Source organism: Cavia porcellus, unplaced genomic scaffold (assembly GCF_034190915.1).
Source record: "Cavia porcellus strain 051 isolate PalLab524CR breed Dunkin Hartley unplaced genomic scaffold, mCavPor4.1 scaffold_8, whole genome shotgun sequence".
In the NCBI taxonomy this organism is placed as follows: domain Eukaryota; kingdom Metazoa; phylum Chordata; class Mammalia; order Rodentia; family Caviidae; genus Cavia; species Cavia porcellus.
The window spans coordinates 42,436,777-42,458,807 of NW_026947491.1; the positions used below are offsets into that span (position 1 = coordinate 42,436,777).

At 38.9% G+C, this 22,031-nt stretch overlaps 2 long non-coding RNA genes across 4 annotated transcripts in view; one reads left to right on the top strand and one right to left on the bottom strand.

Moving 5' to 3' along the window:
• The window catches only part of LOC134477305 (uncharacterized), a 52,366-nt gene that overhangs the window by 9,125 nt on the left and 21,210 nt on the right, over window positions 1-22,031 (bottom strand). Inside the window, exon 3 of one of the 3 annotated variants that reach the window (XR_010049274.1) lies at window positions 2,353-5,756. The exons of 1 other annotated variant lie outside the window; for it this stretch is intronic. This is a non-coding gene — a long non-coding RNA (uncharacterized LOC134477305). Of the gene's footprint in view, window positions 1-2,352; window positions 5,757-11,821; window positions 14,278-22,031 lie in introns of those variants that run through there. One more of the 3 variants, XR_010049275.1, reaches the window with a different exon arrangement.
• On the top strand, window positions 9,109-10,135 carry LOC134477306 (uncharacterized). Its single transcript, XR_010049276.1, has 2 exons — window positions 9,109-9,270; window positions 9,807-10,135. It is a non-coding gene; the product is annotated as an uncharacterized LOC134477306 (long non-coding RNA).

Consider the following 22,031-nt stretch of genomic DNA (forward strand, 5'->3'; position numbering starts at 1 on the left):
GATCTGGGAAACGGAAGTACTAGCAGTAATGTTTAGAAAGGTATTTAAAGGTTCTTGCATATGTGCCTAGATTAAAGCTCGAAAAGGGTAGGACAAACTGTTGGGGAAGAAAGAGGAAAAAACAAGGAAAATTAAGAACTTGCAAGGATAAACTAGAACACACATGACTAAGTAGAACTCTGGTGGGTTTTATTACTTTTTTCAGGTAAATTAAGTCACTTTTTGACTACACGTGGTAAAAGATGCTATACAAACTTCGTTCTCATCTACCATTTTATCTGGTATCCTTATTCAATTTAGATATTGCATAGGACATGCCAATAATGAATTTCATTTCTATAACAATTATTGCTATATTATCAAATAATTTTGTGACTTTCTTTTCAGTGGTGAACTTTGGAAGGTCACAACAGCAACTGTTGGTTCAAACACATCCAGGTTTCTAAAAACAATGGCTTCCCAATCAAATAGTTATAAATACATTTCAAATGGAACGTGGCATTCCTCCTGAGGTCGATTGATAACTAGTGATCAACTTGTAATAGCAGCTGAACTGAATCAGCATGGTGCTAAGTGTGGATGGCCCACCTGAGAACTGCATAAAGTGGAGAACTGGAGAGGAAGAAGAGGTAGTGTTGGTTCTAGAAGGCATTGTTGGTTTTCCTGTTGCCATGGGTTCTTCTAGAGGAGCTTATCGAGCTTCTTTCCTGATATGAACTTGGCTCCATCAAAGGAGCTTGGAACCTTGTCTCTGAGAATGGCTATGGATCACTTTGACGAAGCTCTGGTCCCTATTTTGAGCATTGCTTCCTGGCTGTGGAGGGGAAGATGGTATGATGTTCAGTCTCCTGGAGAAGCTTGTCACACTGGCTTCCTGATATGAACTCAGCTGTTCTCATCAGAGGAGCTCGGGACCTTGCTGTTGCTAAGGATGACTGTAGTACTTTTCAGGGGAGCTTTGATTCTTACTTTGAGCATGGCTTCCTGGCTCCAGTGCAGAACTCTCAAACTATTGGCACAGAGTCTTCATCCCACTGGCACAGACTTTCTGGCTTCCACTGTTGACCTTTGGGACTTCCCAGCACAGATCTACAAAATAGACTTGCATGAAACATTGTTGTGGCTCTAGGTCTTCAATTGAACTCATGCAAGATATTGACATGAGATCTGGGCCTTCAGCTGGATTTTTGGGGGGTCTTTAGTGCATGGACAGATTTCCTGTGCTTTTCGTGTTTGACTCTTTAGACTATTATAAAATAATTCTGTAAGTTATGTGTCCTGTATTAAATCATTTTTCTTGCAAATCCTGCTGACTACAACAACCCTCAAGGAATTTGAAATTCATACTGTAGGGCAGGTTTACTAAGATGGCTTCAGAGTAAAATAACTTTACACCTCTCATTTTCTTTTTCTTTATTAGTACATATTTGCAGTACTTGACTAATACATTCATTGTGAGAAGGTGGGACATGAACATATTGCATCTTCGTCTTTTTACTTCTCATTTTCTTCCCTTCTTTCCTGTCTCCTCCATCCCTAAATCACCTACTGTTCTGTGATAGATCTACCTCCCTGTTTCCTATCATCTCTCTTTTATTTTGTTTTAAAATTATGTATACTTTGAGTTTTTCATGTAAGAGAAATCATGTATCACTTAATCTTCTGTGTTTGATTTCTTTTGCTTAGGCAATGGTCTCAAGGTGCATCCATTCTCCTGCAAATGACTCGTTTCTCCTTTATGGCCCAATACAAACTCTATTGTATACGTATACCACATTTGCTTTAATTCATCTGTTGATGACTGTTTCTAAGATTTACCTCTCTCCACCCCAAATAAAAGGCCAAATCAAACTATGGACAACTGAAATGCATAAAATTCTTTAGATGAAGAAGTACAAGTGGCCAATAAAAATGTTCAGTATCGGGGCTGGGGATTTAGCTCAGCGGCATAAGCGCCTGCCTTGCAAGCAGGCAGTCATGAGTTTGATTCCTGGTACCGATAAAAACAAAAAAGACCAAAAAAAAAAGATGTTCAGTATCTCTGTCCATCAGAGAAGTTCAAATTAAAACAACATGGAGATTTCATCTTACCTTAGAAAGAATAACCATCATCAGGAAATCAAATTTTAAAAAACCTGAGAAATGTCTATTCATTTCAGTTTTCTATAGTTTGTTTTCATCTTTTATTGAGGGGGTCTAATTTGTTAAGTTATTATATATTCTACATATTAGTTACTCTATTCCAGGAGTAGCAGGCCAAAAGATTTTTCATTCTTTAGATTATCTCTTCTTTCTGTTGGTTGTTTCTTTTTCTGTACAGAAGCTTTTTAACTTGACATAATCCCATTTGTTGATTATTTTTAAATTTTTATTTTAAAGAGAAAAACAATAGAAACAAAACAAACAGAACAATACTGGATTTCAAAAACAAGACAGAAGGAAATCAACAATAGTTACAACAATGCACATTGTTATCCTCTAACTAGTTGCTCAGATTACCAGATACAGGCATGCAAAGTTAATCAAACAGTATAAGTACTAGGTTGTTTCTTTACTTCAGTTGCTATCTGAAGTATTTAAGAAATGTCAATTGTGTGACTTCTAATTTCTTTTGTTTCTACGTCTCCTGAACTTGTTCAGGATGGGCTAGGGGTCTGAGATTGCATCTTGCTTCTTTGTCTCAACAGTTTCCTGTGTTTCTCCACATCAGCTGGTTGCTGAGACCCACTGTGTAAGTGATTGGGCTGGGCACCTGCATTCATTCAACCTGAGGTTCCCAGGGTGGCCGAGGGATGTGAGGAGGTGGCGTGGCAATGTCCCCCTGGTGGTAGTGAGGCCTTGGGACATGGCTTCTTCTTTAGGCCTGTGACAGTGGATTCATGGGAAGATGGTGTGGTTTCTTCCATTTGTTGATTCGTGGTGGTAATTCTCAGAAAGTCCTTGCCTATTCCTATCTCCTATCTCTACAAGAGTTTACCTATTTTATCTTCTAGAAGATTAATTATTTCTGTTTTAGTATTTAGATCTTGACTGTATTAGTGCAGAGTTGGAGATATAGATCTAGATTCCATCTTCCACATATGGATAGCCAGTTTTCCCAGTACTGTTTTTTAAAGGATACATCTTTCCTCCAGTGTATGTTTTTGATCCTGTTGCCAAAGATCAGATGACTGAATGTGCCTGCGGTTGTTTCTACCCCTCTATTGTTTCATTGAGCCACATGTCTGTTTTTGTGCCAGTATCATGCTGTTTTTCTGACTATAGCTTTGTAATATAACTCAAAATCTGGGATTGTAATGCCTTCTGATTTGTTCTTGTTGCCCATTGAGTCCTCTGCTTTTCTTATTTGGTAGGTTTTTTTTATTACTGCTTCAATTTCATTGTTTGTTATTGGATTATTCAAGGTTTTATAATCTTGGTTCACTTTTGGTAATTTTATGTATCTAGGTATTTGTCCATTTCTTTTGAACTCTCCAATTTACCAGTATTCAAGTTTTTGAAGTAGTTGCAAAAAGTCTCATGAATTTCAGCAGTGTTTGTTGTGATTTTGCCTTTTTTATTTCTAACTGCATTGATATGGGTTCTTCCTTTCTCTCTTTTCTTGTTAAGATTGGCTAAGGATTTGTCCATTTTGTTTATTCTTTTGAGGAACCAGCTCTTTGATTCATTGATTATTTGTGTTTTTTAGTGTTGATTTCCTTAATTTCTGGTCTCACTTTTATAATTTCCTTCCTTGTATAGTGGCACCTCCGTTTACAAACTTAATTTGTTCCACTGTTCTGGCTGTGAACTGCATTGTTTGTGAACCAAATAAAAATTTCCCATAAAGTTCAATCTAATAGGGTTAATCTGTTCTGAACTGTATGTATTATTTTATCTACAAAAGTATGGAACAAAGTACAGTACAGAATAGTATGAAGAGAGAGAACACTAACCTTGCTTGAGGCAACTTCTGGCATGAGGGAAAGAAAAGTGTGTGGGGAGGAGGTTATTGTTTGTAGAGTCACCTGCCAAAAAGACATCAGGAGATCTCCTTTAGGGGTTTTCTCTTTGTCTCTTAGCTGCAGGGTGAATTTTGACAAAAGTCTGTCTAATGTCACTTGTTTTTTCCTTTGCTGGATAATCCTCCAGAGTCATTATTATTCATCAGATTCAACACTTTGTTATGATTATGTTGGGGTGGTGCTTCTCAAAGAAATCCTGGCGCTAGTTCCATTTTTCTATAATGGATTTTATCCATCACTGCCAAGCTCTTCCCCATTTTTTTTTTTTTTTTCTCAGTGGAATGCTCCTCAACAAGAGCCCTTGCTGCTCACTCTGGAGTCCAGCAAATTTTTCAGTTGTCAGCTCTTCCTTATGGACCTCAACAAGCTCCTCCATGTCAGTACCATCAACATTCAGATCCATCTCTTGCCCATGGACACTGTCTCCTCTTCCACTTGCGCATTAGACCCTTCAAAGTCATGTTTGGTTTCTTCCAGGCTGAGATTAAGGTTCAGTTCATGATATCTTTCTAGGCTTTGTCAGTAAGGTTGATGCAGTGGAGCACATTGAAAGGTTTCTTCCAGAATCCCTTGGGGTCAAGGACATCTCCTCAGTGACATTAAAACACCTGGTGAAGAAGGCCTTTCTGTTCAGCTTCTTGAAGTTGCAGACCATGTGCCGGTCCTTGGGCTGCAGAAGGGATATAGTGCTGTGGGAAGGAACTTGACCTTTATGAAGTTATACTCAGCATCTGTTTTATCTTCCAAGGCTGGAGGGTATGCTGGGGCATTGTCCATCAAAGACAACTTCAGGTGATTGGTTGTTTTTCTCTTTCTTTCTTGCTTGCTTATTTTCTTTCTTTCTTTTTATATCAGAAATTGAACTGAGGATCTTGTGTTTGCCAGGCAGGCATTATGCCACTGAGCTATTTCCCTGGACCAGAAAGAGATTTCTTAATGGTGGGTGTGAACACCTTGTGCAGTCATTCAAGGAACAATTGCCTGGAAACTCAAGCCTTTCCAATGACAGGCAGTCTGGCCTTGTTAACATTCTGTTCCTTGAATGCATGAGGGGTCTGAGAATGATCCACCAGTAGTGGCTTAATTTCCAGATCAATGGTTGCATTTGTACATTGTGAAAGGGTCAATCTGTCCTTCATACCCAGCAGTGCCTTTTCTTCCTGTGTGATATGTGTTCTGTTCAGCATCTTCTTCCAGAAGAGCCCTGTTTCATTGTAGTTGACCACTTGTTGAGCAATGTATCCTTCTGCCTTCATGAATTTGCAAATTCTTTCTTGTACGTTTGGTAGCAGCCTTGTCGGAACTGGAAGCCTCATCACGTCTTATCACACTGTGGATGCCACTTCTCTTGTGGAATTTATCAGACCATCCTCTCCTGTCTTTAAATTCATCACCTGTTGCACTTGAAGAGGGGTTTTCCTGCAGTGCAATTTCCTTTTTTACCAATCATAGTTTCACTAACGCCATGACCTGATGGCCAGCTGTTCCTGTTTCAATAGCACTAACAAGTTTTTCTATCTCTTCCAACGCTTGTGTCCTCTGCTTGGTTAACATTGTGACACTTTTTGCTACATCAGGTCCTTTGATGGCATCTTTATTCTTCAAAAGTTGACTTTACCATCTTGTACTCTGAGGCCAGATCAGTCACACAATTGCCACATTCACATTTCCTACAATTTCATTTTCAACTTAATGGGTATTTTCTTCAAACTTCCTTTTTTCTTTTTTCTCCTCTTTTTCCTCCTCCTCCTTCTTTTTGAAGAGAATAAAACCAAGCAAAATAAAACAGAATAGAGTCAATCAAAATGAAACAATGAATGTGGTATAGGACTTCAAAACAAGATAAAGGGAAATCAATAATGCTACCATAATGCCTTTTTTTATCTTCAAAGTAACTGCCCATACCATCAGGCTTATACAAGCCTGATGAGTAAAATCAAACAAAATAGAACAGAATAAAACCAGTCAAAGTAAAACAATAAACATGGTACAGGACTTCAAAACAAGATAAAAGGAAATCAATAATGGCTATCATAATGCCTCTCATTATCTTCAAAATAACTGCCCATACTATCATCAGGCATAATAAAATCAAACAAGGCGCCAGGGAGAGAACAAATCAGAGTCTCCCGAGATCTAGCCATGTTGAAACTTGGGGGGGCTGAGCAAGAAAGCACCATGCCCGTCTTCCTGGTAAGCGGTAGTGGCACAAGCTAGCAGCAAGCATGCCAGGGAGAGAACAAATCAGTGTATCCCATGAGCCTACTGACATGTGGGCTGAGAATCAAACGTTCCATCCCCTCCCGTTAGCAGCTGGATGGTGTTGAGGACAGCTGAGTTGATAGCAACTAAAGCACATAAACAACTTAAATGCTTGTATTGTTGGGTTGATTATGCTGACCTGTGACCAAAGGTCTGAGCATCTCTTGGGAGGATGACCGTATACAATATAGCAAATATGGGGGATTTTCTTCTATCTTCTCGTTGAAGGCAAATATTGTTTTCACTGTTTTGCTTTGTTCTGATTATTTTGCTCTCTTCAATATTCTATTTTGGTAGGTTTTATAATGTTCTGTTTTTGGTTTTATTTTGCTATACCTGATTGAATGGACAACTATTGTGAAGATAACAAGATATACTATGGTACCTATTACTGTTATTCCGGTATCCTGCTGTTTCTGTACCAATTTCACTGCGCTGTCTTGTTGGGCTTTGTTCTGTCTTGTTTTGTTGTATTTTACTACCTTCATAATAAAAAAATAAAATCAAACAAAACAAAATAGGATAAAATCAATCAAAACAAAACAATGAAAGCAATACAAGGCTTTGAAACAAGATAACAGGAAATCAATAATGGCTACCATAATACATTTTGTTATCTGTGAAATAGCTGTCCATGCTATCAAATATAATAAAACAAAACAAAACAAAATTGTATAAAACCAAACTAAATAGAATAATGAAAACAATGCAGGGTTTCAAAACACACTAATAGATTACAATGGCTAATGCCTTCCCTTTTTAGATGTTTCCTCCTCTTTTACTTTTACAGTATCTATTGTGCATTTTGGATCCCACTAACTCTTTTAGTTTTCTATACTAGGGAGACAACATGATGCTCACCCATGTGACTCTGAACTATTTCACCCATGAGCATGATCTTGAGTTGTATCCATTTACCTACAAGAGCCTCGAGGTTATCTTTCTTTAGTAGCTGAGTAGTTTTCCATTGTATAAAAATGCCATGTCTTTCTTATCCACTCTGCAGCTGATGGGCAAGCTACCCTTACTTTTTTTTGGGTCCCTGTCACATGGAGCATTGTTCTCTCTTCTTTGACTTTCAGTCTATGGATTTTCTTTCAAGTTAAGTGTGTTTCTTGTATAAAGCATATTGATGGATCCTCTCTCCTGATCCACTCTTCCTGTGTTTCTTTTTATTGGTGAATTGAAGCATCTACATTAATGGTTATGGCCAACATGCACTGGCTGGTGTCTGCCACGCTGTTTTCCTGCTGTTGGCTCTCTACCCCTCACCCCCAATTCCATTGTTTGCCCCACTTGGTGATTCCCCTTCTGCCACTGTTCCTGACACTGTGGTCTTTTTATTTTATTTTTTTCTTTCTCTAGAATGTCCTTCAGTATTCTTTGTAGGGTTGGTTTTGGTGGTCATGAATTCTTTCAGTAGTTCTTTGTCATAAAAGTATCTTGTTTCTCCATTAATTTTGAAAGACAGTTTTACAAGGTGCATCAATCTGGGTTGGAAGTTGTTTTCTTTCAGGACTTGAAATATTTCACTCTATCCTCTTCTTGACTTAATGGTTTGTGTTGAGAGATCTGTTGTGATTATGATGGGCTTTCCTTCTTATGTAATCTCTTTCTTTTCTCTAACAGCTTTTAATATTCTGTTCTTGTGTTGAATTTCTGGGATCTTTATTATATGTCTAGATTTATTTTGGTTATGCCTAGCTGGAGTTCTATATGACTCACTTATTTGAATGTCATGTCCTTTTCCCATACTTGGGAGGCTTTCTGCTATTACTTCTGTAAATAGACTTTTTACGTCATTTGTGTTGACCCCTGCTTTCACCCACACTTATTATTCTTAACTTATGTTAATAGCCTTGCAGTCATTGAGTTATTTCCTAGTTCCTTGTTATTTTTAAGAGATCTTTCCTTTTATGATCACAAGTTGCAAACCTGTCTTCAAGGTTTGAAAGTTTATCTTCAGGTTCTTTCAAGTGGTTTTGCCAGCTTTCAGTGGAGTTTTTAACTTCCTGGATATCTCTTTGAATCTGTTTCATGTATTCTAAATCTTTTTCATATTGTTCATTCAAGGTTTCCCTCATTTTCCTATGCTCCTCTAGTTTTTTAAAATTTATGTCTTCTTTAGAGGTGCTTAGCAATTCTTTTATTAGTTTTTCATTTCTTCTTTTACCTGAGATTGCATTTCTGTTCTAATTTCCTTTATAGCCTCATTAAGTTGTCTCTTTACTTCAGTTGCCATCATTTCAGAAACTTAGGTGTGCGGCTCCCAATCTCTTCCATGTTTACATCTCCTGGACTTGCTCTGCATGTGTTGGAGGCCAGAGGCTGCCTTTTGCTTCTTCATCATGACATTTTCCTGGGTTCTTCCAGACAAATAGGTAGTGGAGTCCCAGGCTCTTCCTGTGTTGGCTATGACGGTTTGGTTCTCCTGGCCAGTGCTGGCTATAGGTATCCAATGGTGGCCATCAGGTATGCTGGTGTGGGGCTGGCTGCTACTTTTCCCAGCCCTCACTGGCTACTGGCAGCAGGAAGCGTCCCCAGTGGTGGCTGGTGTCCCTAGGGGCAGGGCTTGCTGCTGCTTCCCAGACCTGATCTGGTTACCTGAGGGAAGTATCCCCAAAGTTGGCTGGAGTGTGCATAGGGGTGGAGCTTTCTGCTGCTTCCTTCAAACCCTTCTTACCCCTCTTGCTTTGCACTTTCTTGTCACCTTTCTTACTGCCCTGAACTTTCTCTTTGCCACCATGGTTGCTCTGCACTTTTTTGGAGCCATGCTGAGTTGAGTAATACTGTGCAATCTGTATGTGATGAAAAGCACACAAACAAGTTTCACAGCCAGTGTGTCCAGGTCTGTCAGCATGACTAGAGGAAGGCATGACCTGTGTCAAAGTGGGAAAAATAGCCTTGTTCGTGTTTGTGTGGGGAAGGTGGCTGCAGCTGTTTGTCACTTGATGCAGAGTCATGAATGGAAGCAAAATTTTGCTGAGTCCATCTGTGAACCCAGGTATCATTGTACTAGCTTTATGTTTGGATTGAGCTTATATTTTTAGGACCCTTAGGCTCATCATTTATTTGGGCCTACTCTTTACTGATATGGGCATTCACAGCTATAAATGTCCTTTTTCAGACCTCTTTTTTCATGTTCCATAGGTTCTGGTATGTTGTACTGGTATTATTGTTTGCTTCTAGGAAATGTCTAATTTCTTCTTTGATTTCTTTTATAACCCATTGATCGTTCAAGAAAGTAGTGTTTTAAAAAAAGAATGTACTGCTTAATTTCCATGTGTTTGCATAATTCCTGTGGTTTCTTTTGCCATTGATTTCTAGTTTAATTGTACTATGATCTGACAATATGCCTGGGATGATTTTGGTTCTTGTGTGTTTATGTAAGCATGTTTTTATAGGCTAGTATGTAGTCTGTTTTGGAGGCAGTTTCACATACTGCAGATACTAATTTATATTTTGTTCAGTGAAACAGTCTGTAGATAATTATTTAGTACATTTTTTTCAAAGGTCTGATTTCGTACTGATAATTCTCAGGGTCTGTGATGGCAAGCTCAAGAGTCTATGCTAGAAGTCAAAGAGTCCGAGCTGCAAGCCAGGAGATGATATCAAGATGAAGGTGAAGAATGGAGATTCTCCAGAGAACAGAAGCTGATCCTTCCTTCCTCATTTTCCCCATCATACCATGCAGGGAACAAGCCATCCTAGGGTGTGTCCTTTACTCCGTAAGGTGCAGAATTTTTGGACTGACTTAGTTAAGCTTCTAAACTTCTCAAGTTGACACAATCAACCAACAATTACATTCAGCCTTATAATCAGACCATCATATTCATCAATAAACAGCACGAGGTATTTTTAACTTTAAACTTCTTTGTTGGGATGCTTTGCACTCCACATAACCTGTTTATACAATTAGTCACAAATACAGTCCTTCAGTTTTTTGACCACACACATGAGTATTGTCTAAAATACGTCTTCTTTGTAGCAGGAAGGTCCTGTCACCACTGTGCTGGCTGAGTTCATGAATCTATTGTAGCTTCCATACCACTTATCTGGCTCTCTTCTCCTGCTACACATTGTTTTCTGTCAGTAATTAAAATGTCTGCTACTGCTATAGCTTCTTCTCCTGCTAGAACCACCATAGCCATCTTGGTTTTTTTTTTTTTAATTTTATTTAAGGAGAAAAAGAAAAAAAAAACAGAAAAAGAGTACAAGTTATACAGAATTTCAGAAAGAATAAACAGTAGGGAATCACTAGTTAATGGACTACATATTGTTATCATATGGTTTTTGTATAATCTCCTTGCCTATAGAAGTATCTTAGAAATAGTTGTTCAAGTTACAAACTTAAAGCATATAAAGTGGACTTTCAAACAGTGAGACTGCAAACAGTTTTGTTCAGTGATCCAACAAAACTCGGTAATATGGTTATGTATCTTATATACTTAAATATATATGCAGTTATATCCTTTAGAGCACTTTCTTTTCCTCTTGTCTGTACAATGACATTTACACATTTTGGGTTTTATTACTCCCACTGTTCTTATTACTTTTTTTTTGAAGAGAGTAAAACCAAATGTGACATAACAGAACAGAGTCAGTCAAATCAAAAGGATGGACATAATACATAATGTAAAAACAAAACACCAGGCGATCAACACTGGTTACCATACTGCCTCTTGCTATCTTAAAAAGAATTGCCTATATCATTAGTTATAATAAAATTGAACAAAACAGTAAATAATAAAACCAAAACATTGGAGACATTACAGGACTTTAAAAGAAGATAATAGTCAACCAGAATGGGCATCATAATGAATCTTACTGTTTTCACAGTTGTTGCCTATACTTTCGAACTTGGTACTATCAGGCAAAGCAGAATAGGGGAAAATCAGTCAAAACAAGATGGTGAAGGCAATACAGCATTTCAAATCAAGTTAACAGGAAACCAAAGTGGATTACTATAATGTATCCTGCTATTTTTTATTTTTCCCTTAATTAAAAAGATAAAAATAAAAAAGTAAATAATTTTTAAAAAGGAGATTGAGACAAAAGAGGGCATAACAACAAAACAGCGCAGGTCAAAGCATAATCATTTAAGCAAAATAGTGTTTTACCACAAGATATCCTGACATAAAAGTAGTTATCATAGTGTCTCTTTCCTTGAAATCTTTGAGTATAATTTCGTATACTCAATATGTAGCACCAAACATATCAAGACAATGTAAAACCATTCAAGAGAATGACAGTATTACAGGGTATTTAGAACCAACTATCAGAAAATGAACAATGGTTTTTGTATAATCTCCTTGCCTATAGAAGTTTTTGCTTATATTATCACATATAATAAAATCCAATAAGATACAACATGTTAAGACCGTTGGAGACAGAAGAATAAAAACTTGATGGGACTTCAAAACAAGATGATATTAAATTAGCACTAGCTATTATGATGTCTTTTCTCCAAAATAGCTGTTCCTACCATCCAATCTTCTCTGCCGCATTTCTGTTGAGTTCTTTTTCTGTCGTTTGTTGTCGGTTTGTCTTCTTCATTTTGCTTTCTGCTCTATTCATTGTGGCCTCTCTGCCACTGTTTCTGGGATCTTGGTATTTTCCTTTTTTAGAATATTTTGCAGTATTCTCTGTAGAGTTGAATTGGTGTTGCAAATTCCCCTAGTTCCTCTTTATTCTGGAAGCACCTTGTTTTTCCATCAACTTCTAGGGACAGTTGTGCAGGATATATCAATCTTGGCTGGAGGTTGTTATCTTTCAAAGCTTGAATTATTTCCCCCCACGCTCTTTGTGATTTGATGTTTGTGACGAGAAGTCTGCTGTAATTCTGATGGGTGTTCCCTTGTAAGTGATCTGTTTCTCGTCTCTGACAGCTTTTAATATTCTGTTCTTATATTGGATTTCTGGAATTTTGATTATTATATGCCTGGGTGTAGCTCTGTTTGGGTTGTAGGTGGCTGGGGTCCTGTATGCCTCATACATCTGAGTATCTTTACCTTTTGCTAAATTAGGGAAATTCTCTCAGATTATTTCCGTGAATAGCTTTTGTAGTCCATTTGTTTGTGTCCCTACTTCTTCTTTTATGGTCTTAATTCTTAAGTTATAGATACTCTTATCATCTTCTAGCCTTTGTATTATTGCTGTTTGTTTTCTTGTTATTTTTAAGAAGTTTTTCATGTTCCTACATTACAAATCTGCCCTCCAGTTCAGATAATCTATCCTTAGTTTCTTTCAAGCTGTTATGCCAGCTTTTGATAGAGTTTTTAGTTTCCTGGTAATCTCTTTGAACCTGCTTCACGAATTCTATGTTTTCTTTATTTTCTCCATCAAACAATTCTCCCCTTTTTTTTCTGTTCTTCCATTCCACCATCTGTTTTTTCTTGGGCGGTGCTTAGCATTCCTCTAACTATTCTACTTATATCTTGCTTTATTTCATTAAAAACTTCACTTTTGAACTCGTCTATGAGGCTCCAGAGATATTGCTTTATGTCTATTGGTGCCGTGTCTGATATCGCATGTTTTCTTTCCTCATTCTCCTTTGCATTCACCTTTCCTGGATCAGTGTTCTCAGGACTGGGGACTGAGGACCCTTTCTTGTTGCTTCCTCTTCCCATACTTTTGTTCCTTCCTATAGGAGGCCCAGGTTTTTTTTTTCTCTTTGTCTGTTCCAGTTTGTTTGAATTGCGCCGGCTAGGTGTTTCTGCCCACTGCAGTATACTAGGGAGACACAGACCTGGTCAGACTGTGCTTGGGCCTGCCCCTCCAGGTCAACCTCCCAAAGGCTTCACTGCTAGGGTGCACCAGCAGGGGCTGGGACCTGTTTTGGGCTAGCTTACTGGATCTTAGTCAGTGGCATCACGCAGGGCAGGCACTCACCACCAATCCCACTTGAGAGGGGAATATGCGACTAAAGTCACTGTAGCGTCCTGTTCCGCCAAGTCTGCCTGGTCCCAGTTATGTCCTTTGCTGAAGCCTCCTACTCTATGCAAGGGTCCTGTTCTGCTCACTCACCGCAGGTCGATGCAGAGCTCCCTGCCAGTCCTGCTCTCAACTCCGTTTGCTGGTTCCCACTCTCAGAGTTTTTTTGCGTCTGTCTCCCTGCTGTGCAGATTGGGATGCAGCAGCAGCAGGAAATTCAAATCGTGGCTTCCAGCAGCACGGGCTCCAGCTTCCATGCTGAGACCTTATCTGTTCCTGTTATAGCACTGGGATTGCGTTTCCAGTTGGTTTCTCTTAGCTTAGTTTGTTCCTGGGTCGGCAGGGTACATCTACCCCTGCTTAGGACTCCTCACACCACATCATTCCTGGACTCTAAGTGGGGTATCTCAGAGAGCCTCCGTAGCTACTGCTATCTATCTGCCAACCCCAAAGTCGCCACCTTGGTTTTGTGGTTGGGCAAAGTAGTCATCCATCACCAGGGGGCAGAACTTCTGCTTCCGGAGCTGCCTTTCATGTCTCCAGCATTGAAGACTGATTGTTGTAGTTGCCAAAAACCACTGTAGCTTTTATCACTTCCAAAATTGTTTCCATAACTAACAATCTATGGTAGCTGTTCCCACTCCCACTATCACTATAGCTGCCACCAAAACCCCTGTACCTAGGGTAATTTCCTCTAAGATCAAAGTTGTCGTTGCCACCAAAATCATCTTCAAATCACCAGCAGTTTCCAGGACCACTTAGATTTCTTTGGGTGCAAGAAGCACAATGCATCTCTTGCTTCACCAGGGCTTTCTTCACATCACAGCTGTGTTCAGTCACAGGATGCTATTTCTGAGTGACAGTCTTATCCAAGGAATTGTGATTGTCAAGGTTACAGAAGATAAGAACTACTGTGTAGTCAGTCATGATTTCAGTTATTTCAAAATTTCCCACCTGGTTCAAAATAATCTCTTAGGTGTTGGGTCTGGTAGGATACACCTATAATTTCAGCACTTGGGAGGCTGACGCAGGAAGATAGCAGTGAGTCTGAGACCAGCCTGGGTTGTGTAGCAAGATACTGTCTCAAAAAAATAAAAGGAACAAAAAACAGGTGATGTTCTTCATTCAGCATCTTTAATGACAACAAAAAGATCTTTTTCACAGTTCAGTGGGTACCTGGCCTCTGAGAATCTTCACTTGAGATTCTCAGGGAGCCAGACCTTCCTGGTTCTGCAACTCTTCCATCTACTTTGTGTGGCCCTGTATTCCTGGCTGCACCACCTTCTTTACAGTTGGTTAGGTGACCAACTGGAAGGCCCTGGACCTCTAATCAGCACATGGTCCATGACTGTTCTCCATTGCTCAGAATGGCTCTTCAGACATTCTGATGTTTGGAAGCTGCGCTGTCCTGGAAGAGCTGCTACAGTGTGCACTGTCTGGGAGAGTCTGATAAGAGCACAACAGCTGCAGGAAGAGACACTGCCAGTGCTTCCTCCATGGCATCCACAAGCAGAGAACGCTTCTTGTGGTTTTTAAACTGTTTCAAAATCTCCAAAGGCAATGATGGAAATCACACACACACACACACACACACACACACACACACACACACAGAGTCCAGCCCTTGTCCACTTGGCACCCTCTTTTAGACATTCTCATCTTTCAGCTGTAAACAAGAGTAAGATCATCCATCCCTAATGTAACCAAAACCATCTCAGTTAACTCCCAGAGAGAACACAGAGCTCCTTTATTCATCTGTGGGTGATGCTGATTCCTCTTTGAGTTGAATCACCTTCCTCTTTGATAACCTGTTCAGTAAATTCTGAGATAAAAGTGAACCACTGTTAATGCCCCTTATGTTTGAAGATAGGTAAATAGAAATAGGAAACAGAAAAAAGTTTCTACACATACACAAAATTATCTATATCAAAATAAGGAAGAAAAGAGCTGAGCAGAATGACACAAAATGTGGTCCCAGTTCCTCTGGAGACTGAGGCAGGATCTCTCTTGAGAGTTAGGAGTTCTAGGTTAGCCTGGGCAACACATTGAGACTCTAATTGAAAAAGAAAAAAAAAAAGAGGGAGGAATGAAAATGAGGAAGAAATGCTAATAGTAATCACATTCTTTATTTCTGCAACTGTTCAGATGATTATGCTGGTATTAAACTATGTTTTTCAACTACCTATTTCGTATTCCTTCTGCCTTCAGCAAGTGTTTTAGCTACTCATGGTTATTTGACCAGTGCAATGACTTATTCCTTTGTTTCCTGCTGGCTGGGGACTGAACCTAGGGCTGTGGTCATGCTAAGCAAGTGCTCTACCTTTGAGCTACGTCCCAGCCACCATATCATTATTTACAAGAGGTCTGAGTCTTTAGCCATCTTGCCTTTATTGGGTATCATTTTCTTTCATCTTAAATTGCAGGACTCAGAGATTGAGACCTAAGAAATACTTCATCTCCACAGTTCTCCTAACTAGATAGTAACACCTTGGTTTACTATTTTGGTAGATAGAGGTCATGAAAATGGAATCTAGTTGGCTTTTGCTACCATAATAACCCTTAATTCATAGGTTAGGGAACAAGTATAAAAATTCTGACAGTAGCTGATTTGTTTATTCCAATTATACATTTCCATACTGGGTGGGTTTAGGGAAACACCAGACCATCTGGGAAACATTACTGATCTCTCTCAACTCCTACTTTGGCATGCCACACTAGTTCTACTAGGCAGTTTAGAACCACTATTCAAAAATCCCCCCAAAGTTTGATTATTTTCACTTCTGGTACCTTGATAATGGCTGCAGGGCTTCAGAAGATTTATAGTACACGTGCATATACATATAGATAAATACACATTCATATGTATGTACACGCATATATGTATATACACATATTATATATATTGGGTGGAGCTATGTCATAGAATTATTCCTTTGGAGGTCTAGCCTCCCCATCATTCAGGGGATTTTGAATGCTTGTGTCATGGACTCCATGGATTCTTATCCTACTGGAACAATCAGACAGAAGCACCTTGGTACAGGAATAAAGCTTGTACTCTTATGCCGAAGGACAAAGGGGACAGTGCTTGTAGAATGAGAGCAAGGGGACAGAAATCCCAGATTGATCTAAACAAAAGGATAAGAAAGTATAGGTTTACAGTGCTCCTACAGGAGACAAACCTGGGGCGACATCACAGCATATAGAGGTGGAATTCCCTGTAGAGGTGGAGTCTTGCTTGGGCTCTTTGTCATCGTGCCTCTCCATGAGCACCTGCCTTATCATCACTCTAAGTTCCCACCAAGGGTGCTTGTTTCAATATGATAATGAAGCACAGGCAACTACAGATTGCTTTAGGGACTCTTTACACATTGGCCCCTTACCATATAGAAGGAATCCCTAATATTTTTTAAAGCTTTTAAAATTTTATTTTATAGAGAATAAAACCAAACAAAATAAAGTAGCATAAAGCCAGTCAAAACAAAACAATGAAGGTGATACAGAACTTCAAAACATGATGATAGAAAATCAACAATTGGGGGCTGGGGATTTAGCTCAGCGGCATAAGCACCTGCCTTGCAAGCAGGCGGTCGTGAGTTCGATCCCCGGTACCAATAAAAATGAAAAAGACAAAAAAAAAAAAAAAAAAAAAAAAAAAAAAAAAAAAGAAAATCAACAATGGCTACCATAAATATCTTGTGATCTTCAGACTAGCTTCCCATACCATCAGACATAATAAAATCAAACAAAACAAAACAGAATAAAACCAAACCAAACAAAACAGTGAAAATGACACAGGGCTTCAAAACAAAATAATGGGAAATTAACAATGACTACCATAATGCCTTTTTTGTCTTCAAAATAGCTGCCCAAACCATCAGACATAGGCATGTAAAATTAACCAATCAGTACAAAAACTAAGTTACATCTTTATTTTAGTTGTTATCTTTTTAGAAATGTCAAGTGTGTGTTCTTTGATTTATTTTTTAATTTAAAAATTTTTGTATTTTAAAGAGAATAAACCAGCAAAGCAAAACAGAATAAAGCCAGTCAAAACAAACCAGGGTAAGTGACAAACGACTTTAAAATAATAGGAAATCAACAATGATTACCATAATGCCTTTTGTTGTTTTCAAAATAGCTACCCATACGTTCAGGCATAGTAAAAAATCACACAAAATGCAATAGAATAGAACCAAAAAAAACAACAACAATGAATGCATTAAGGACTTCAAAACAAGACAATAGGGAATTAACAATGGCCACAATCTTCAGAAGGAGATTCCCCTAGATGCTATACTGGATATTATTATCTTCTGATAATAATGGATAGATGATCAGGCTTTAGACCTGCAAAGTCAGTGAAACACTAAATCCTACAAGCATTAAATTGTATTTTACCTCAATAGCTATCATCACAGCCTGTGTTTCTCTGGATTGACCATTGCTTATGGCACAGGGTGGAAGTTTGGGTGGTGGTTGGCCCTTCTTTTTTCCCAGCCCATGCACTGGAAGGGGCTGGCATTTGGCTCTCCCCGCAGTGGCCCATCCATGGCACCAGTTCACAAGGAGGGCTTGCTTCTTGTTGACTTCTTGTTCTCTTCACCCACACTCTATGAATGGTGGTGACTCAAAACGGGAAAAGGCTGGTGTCTGGTTGTGCCCCTAGCAGCCCACGCATGCCACTGATTTGCAGGGTGTTATGTCTACTATGTCTGTCTTCTGAACTTGTTCTGTGTGGGCTGGAGGTCTGAGATTGTATTTTGCTCCCTTATCTTGACATTTTCCTGTGTTTCTCTGAACGAAGCCATTGCTGTATCCCAGGCGCTTCCTGCATTTGCTGCCAGTCCCTCAGTGCAGGGGACTGGACTAAGCATGTGGGTTCCTCTGATCCAGGGTTCCTGGAGTGGCGGAGAGGCACAAGGCGGTGATTCTCAGATGCTCCCCCCATGGTGGAGGGATCTCAGGGTATGGCTTCCTCTCCAGCTGGTGCTGGGCTCACCAGATCTTTTATTTTTAAATTTTATTTTAAAGAGGGTAAAACTAAACATAACAAAGCAGATCAGAAGAAAACAATGTAAGAGACACAGATTTTAATGTAAGACAACAGGAAATCATCATTGTCTATCATATTGTCTCTTGTTTTCTTCTAAATAGTTGTCCATATCTTCACACACAATGAATTCATACAAAATAAAATACTATTAAACTGATTAGAACAGAATGATGAAGGCATTTTAGGCCTTCAAAACCAGACTATAGAGAAATCAACAATGGCTGCCATAATGTCTCTCATTCTCTTCAAAATAGCTGTCCATACCTTCATGTATGTTGAAATTAAACAATACAAAACACACTAAAATCACTGAACAAAGAATAATAGTATTGCTGTATTTCACAGCATGAAGCTGCGGAATCAGCACTGGGTATCATAGTGTCTGTTTTTATTCAAAGTAGCTGTTCACTTCATCATGCATTATATTATCAAGTCTCATAAATTTTAGGAGAAGTTCTGTGCATGTATGAGTCTCTACATGTATACCTATCTTTTTTATATTAGAGGGAAAAACAAAACAAAACACATTCCTAGAAAAACACGAAACAAAAAAAGACAAATAAATAACAGTAGCAAAGATGAGCTCACCAGATCTTTCCTGGCTGCTAGCAGGGAGCCTTGGGGCATGGCTTCTTCCTGTTAAATCCATTTGTTCACAAGTTTGGTTTGGCTCTGATATTTCTTTGCTGATTTTCTATCTTGTTAATCTGTCTACAACAATAGGAGATTGAGGTCTCTTGCTACAACTATGTTATTGCTCATTTGATTTTTCATATATCTACCAATAACTGTCATATATTTGGATTATATATTTGATTGTCAAGGCATTTATGCTGTCTCCAGGTTTCTCACTGACCCCAATCAATCTTGTGTTATTCTTCTTCGCTTCATTTTGTAGCTGTTGGATTGATTTCTCATGTTCTCTTGCTATTTTTAAGACATCTTTCTTTTCATGATTACTAGCTGCAATTCTGTCTTCTAGGTCTTCATTCAAATGTTGCATATGCTTTCATTGGAGGTTTTAATCTCCTGGATCTTTTTCTGTATGTTTCAAAGATTCCATTTCTTTCCTGTGTTGGCCATTTTTTGCCTCCTTTTTCCCACCTATTCTTTTATTTGTGTCTCCTCCAATATCTTTGATTTTAAGCATCATTTCTTTTTGTGCCTGAGAGATCATGTTCCCTCTATTGCCTTTTCCACTTTTCACTTGTGTTGTTATTATTTCAGAAAGTTCCAGGGTTTGATTTCTAATTTCATCTATCTCATTGGCTTCCAGGCCTGTCCTGGGTGGGCTGGGGTCTGCAGCTGCACCCCACTTCTGCATCTTGCCATTCTCCACTTTCTCTTTTTTCTTTAATTTGCCTTGTACCTTGCTGCCCACCACTCATGATACATAACTTTATTACTAGCATTGAGGTCTCTCTCAAGGAAGAAAGAGGTGTCCTTTCCTCAGAGATGTAGTTGGTTCTTAATTCCAAGAACCCACCGTCTGCAGTGTTTACAGTTCTGTGATAATGTCTGTGTTGAATCCCAGAGATGTGCTGGGTATGGAGCTGATCTTGGCTTCTGGATGTGGGGGCTGGGAGTGGTCTCCTGTTGGTGGAGTTCTCCAGGGTGCAACTGCTGTCTCCTCGCTGCCGCATCAGATGCTTCCCTGTTACTGGCCTTGCTGATTACTCTGCCCTCCAGAGGTGTGTGTGCATCTGTGCACTGGGTTGTTGTCCTGGGTCTTGAGGTTCCCTTTGGTCTTACATTCTTTTAGCTGGCCCGCCCTGCAGGATGTAATGGAGGAGGCCTGGATCACAAACTCACTGTCTTCCAGCTGGTCCCACCATCAGGACGTACTTGAGGGGCCCAAAGCATAGACTCACTGTCTTCCAGCCATGTCACCTTCCGCGATGTCATGGAGGCCCACCCTAATATTGTTTTAAAGTAAGTTACTGTTCCATCTAAGAAGTCTGGTTGATAAATAGGTTAACTATTTTTCTTGGTCCTAACTTCCTAGTGTTCCTGTTGACCACAAACTTATTAAACTTTAACTTGATTCCTCAATGTCCCTGTCTCTTCATGCTTTTAATTGATCCCATAGTCCTACAGGCCCTGTCCAAAGCAATAACATGTGACGACTACTTAGGATGTGCTAACCACGACCTGCTTATATTGTTACCTCATATAAGCTTAACACACATCTTTTCTCTTTCCTTTTTATTTATTTTAACATATATCTTTTTTTCTTTTCAGTATTGGAGATTGCACCCAGGGACTTTGCTCTGAGCTTCATTCCCAGTTTTTGTTTATTTATTTGTTTTAAATAAAAAAGGGTTATTAGGCAAAATTTAAAGTGAATGTTAAAAGAAAATAGAGTGCAGGCCCTCACTTTCACCAGCATGAGCTGTAGTACAATCCAAAATCATACCAGGGGAACAAAAGCATTGCTATTACTGTGGAAATTCCATGCATTTTATTTATTTATTTTTTTTAATCGGTACCAGGGATTGAACTCACGACTGCCTGCTTTCAAGGCAGGCGTTTATGCCGCTGAGCTAAACCCCCAGCCCCATTCCATGCATTTTAAAAGCTTCAAAACAGGAACCCAGGACAAAGACCAGACAAAACCCCCACCACCACCACCAAACCCCCTGGTGTGAGTGCCAGGTAAGTGCTCTACCTTTGAACTATATCCCCAGCCAGAAAAAAATCTTTTATTTTACAACACCTCAACAAATGTATCCTTTAAAATAAGTCCTGATATACCATTTTAAAGATAAGGTAACTAAGAGACAGGAAAAGCTTTTATTCATGATTACATGGACAATCACCTCCAGAGCTGAATTTTTGTGTGTATGGGTATGTTTGTGATACTGAGGCCCAAACTGAGGACTTTAACACTGGAGCTACATCCCCAGGCCTGTTTTTGCTATTGTTTGAGACACAGTCTTGCTAAGTCTCCCAGGCTGAGCTCAAACTTGCAATCCTCCTACCTTAGCTTCCCAGAGTGCTGATATTCCAGGTATGTGCCATCATCCCTGACTCAGTCTTGACCTCTTAATTTTATGCAATATTAATTGAGATATCTATGGAAGATGTCTTTACATTAGTATACTCATATCCCATGTGTAAGGAGATCTATAAAGATATGGAAAGAAAACATTCTGTTATAAAAATGAAAAAGCTGTCCAGACACAGTTGACACTGATCTGTAGTCCCAGATACTCCAGTGGTCAAGACAAGAATCTTGAAATTACAATCTTGAAATTGCAGCCTGAGAAACGTAGCCAGCCTATATTTCAAAACTAAATATAATAAATAAAAAAGGAATTACAAATAGTCTGACTATGATAAATTTATGTTTAAAATTTATGTACTTTTTATGGTATTTTCAACATACTTATATTCAATTTTAAAAGTTAAGGGTTACCTACCTATACAATGTAAAAATTTCATATTCAGAGTAACTCACAGCCCAGTATATCATTTCTGGATATACATTCAGAAAGAAATCCAACTTAGAAATCTGACTTTCTTACCAGGGAAGCAACCAGTATGAATGAACTAAGAAAAGAGTTTATAACTTTAGGAAACATCAACATTTAAGAGGTAACCAAGAGGCAGAATTATCTATGTCTAACAAGCGAAAGGATAGGAAAATGAATCTGATCAAATTCACCCACTTTCCTAGCATTTCATCAGCATTTGAAAATGCAAACTTTAGGTGTTACATTAGCACCATAAATTCAGATAGATATTGATCTTAAAAAACTCTAGGGTTTTTGTTGGTT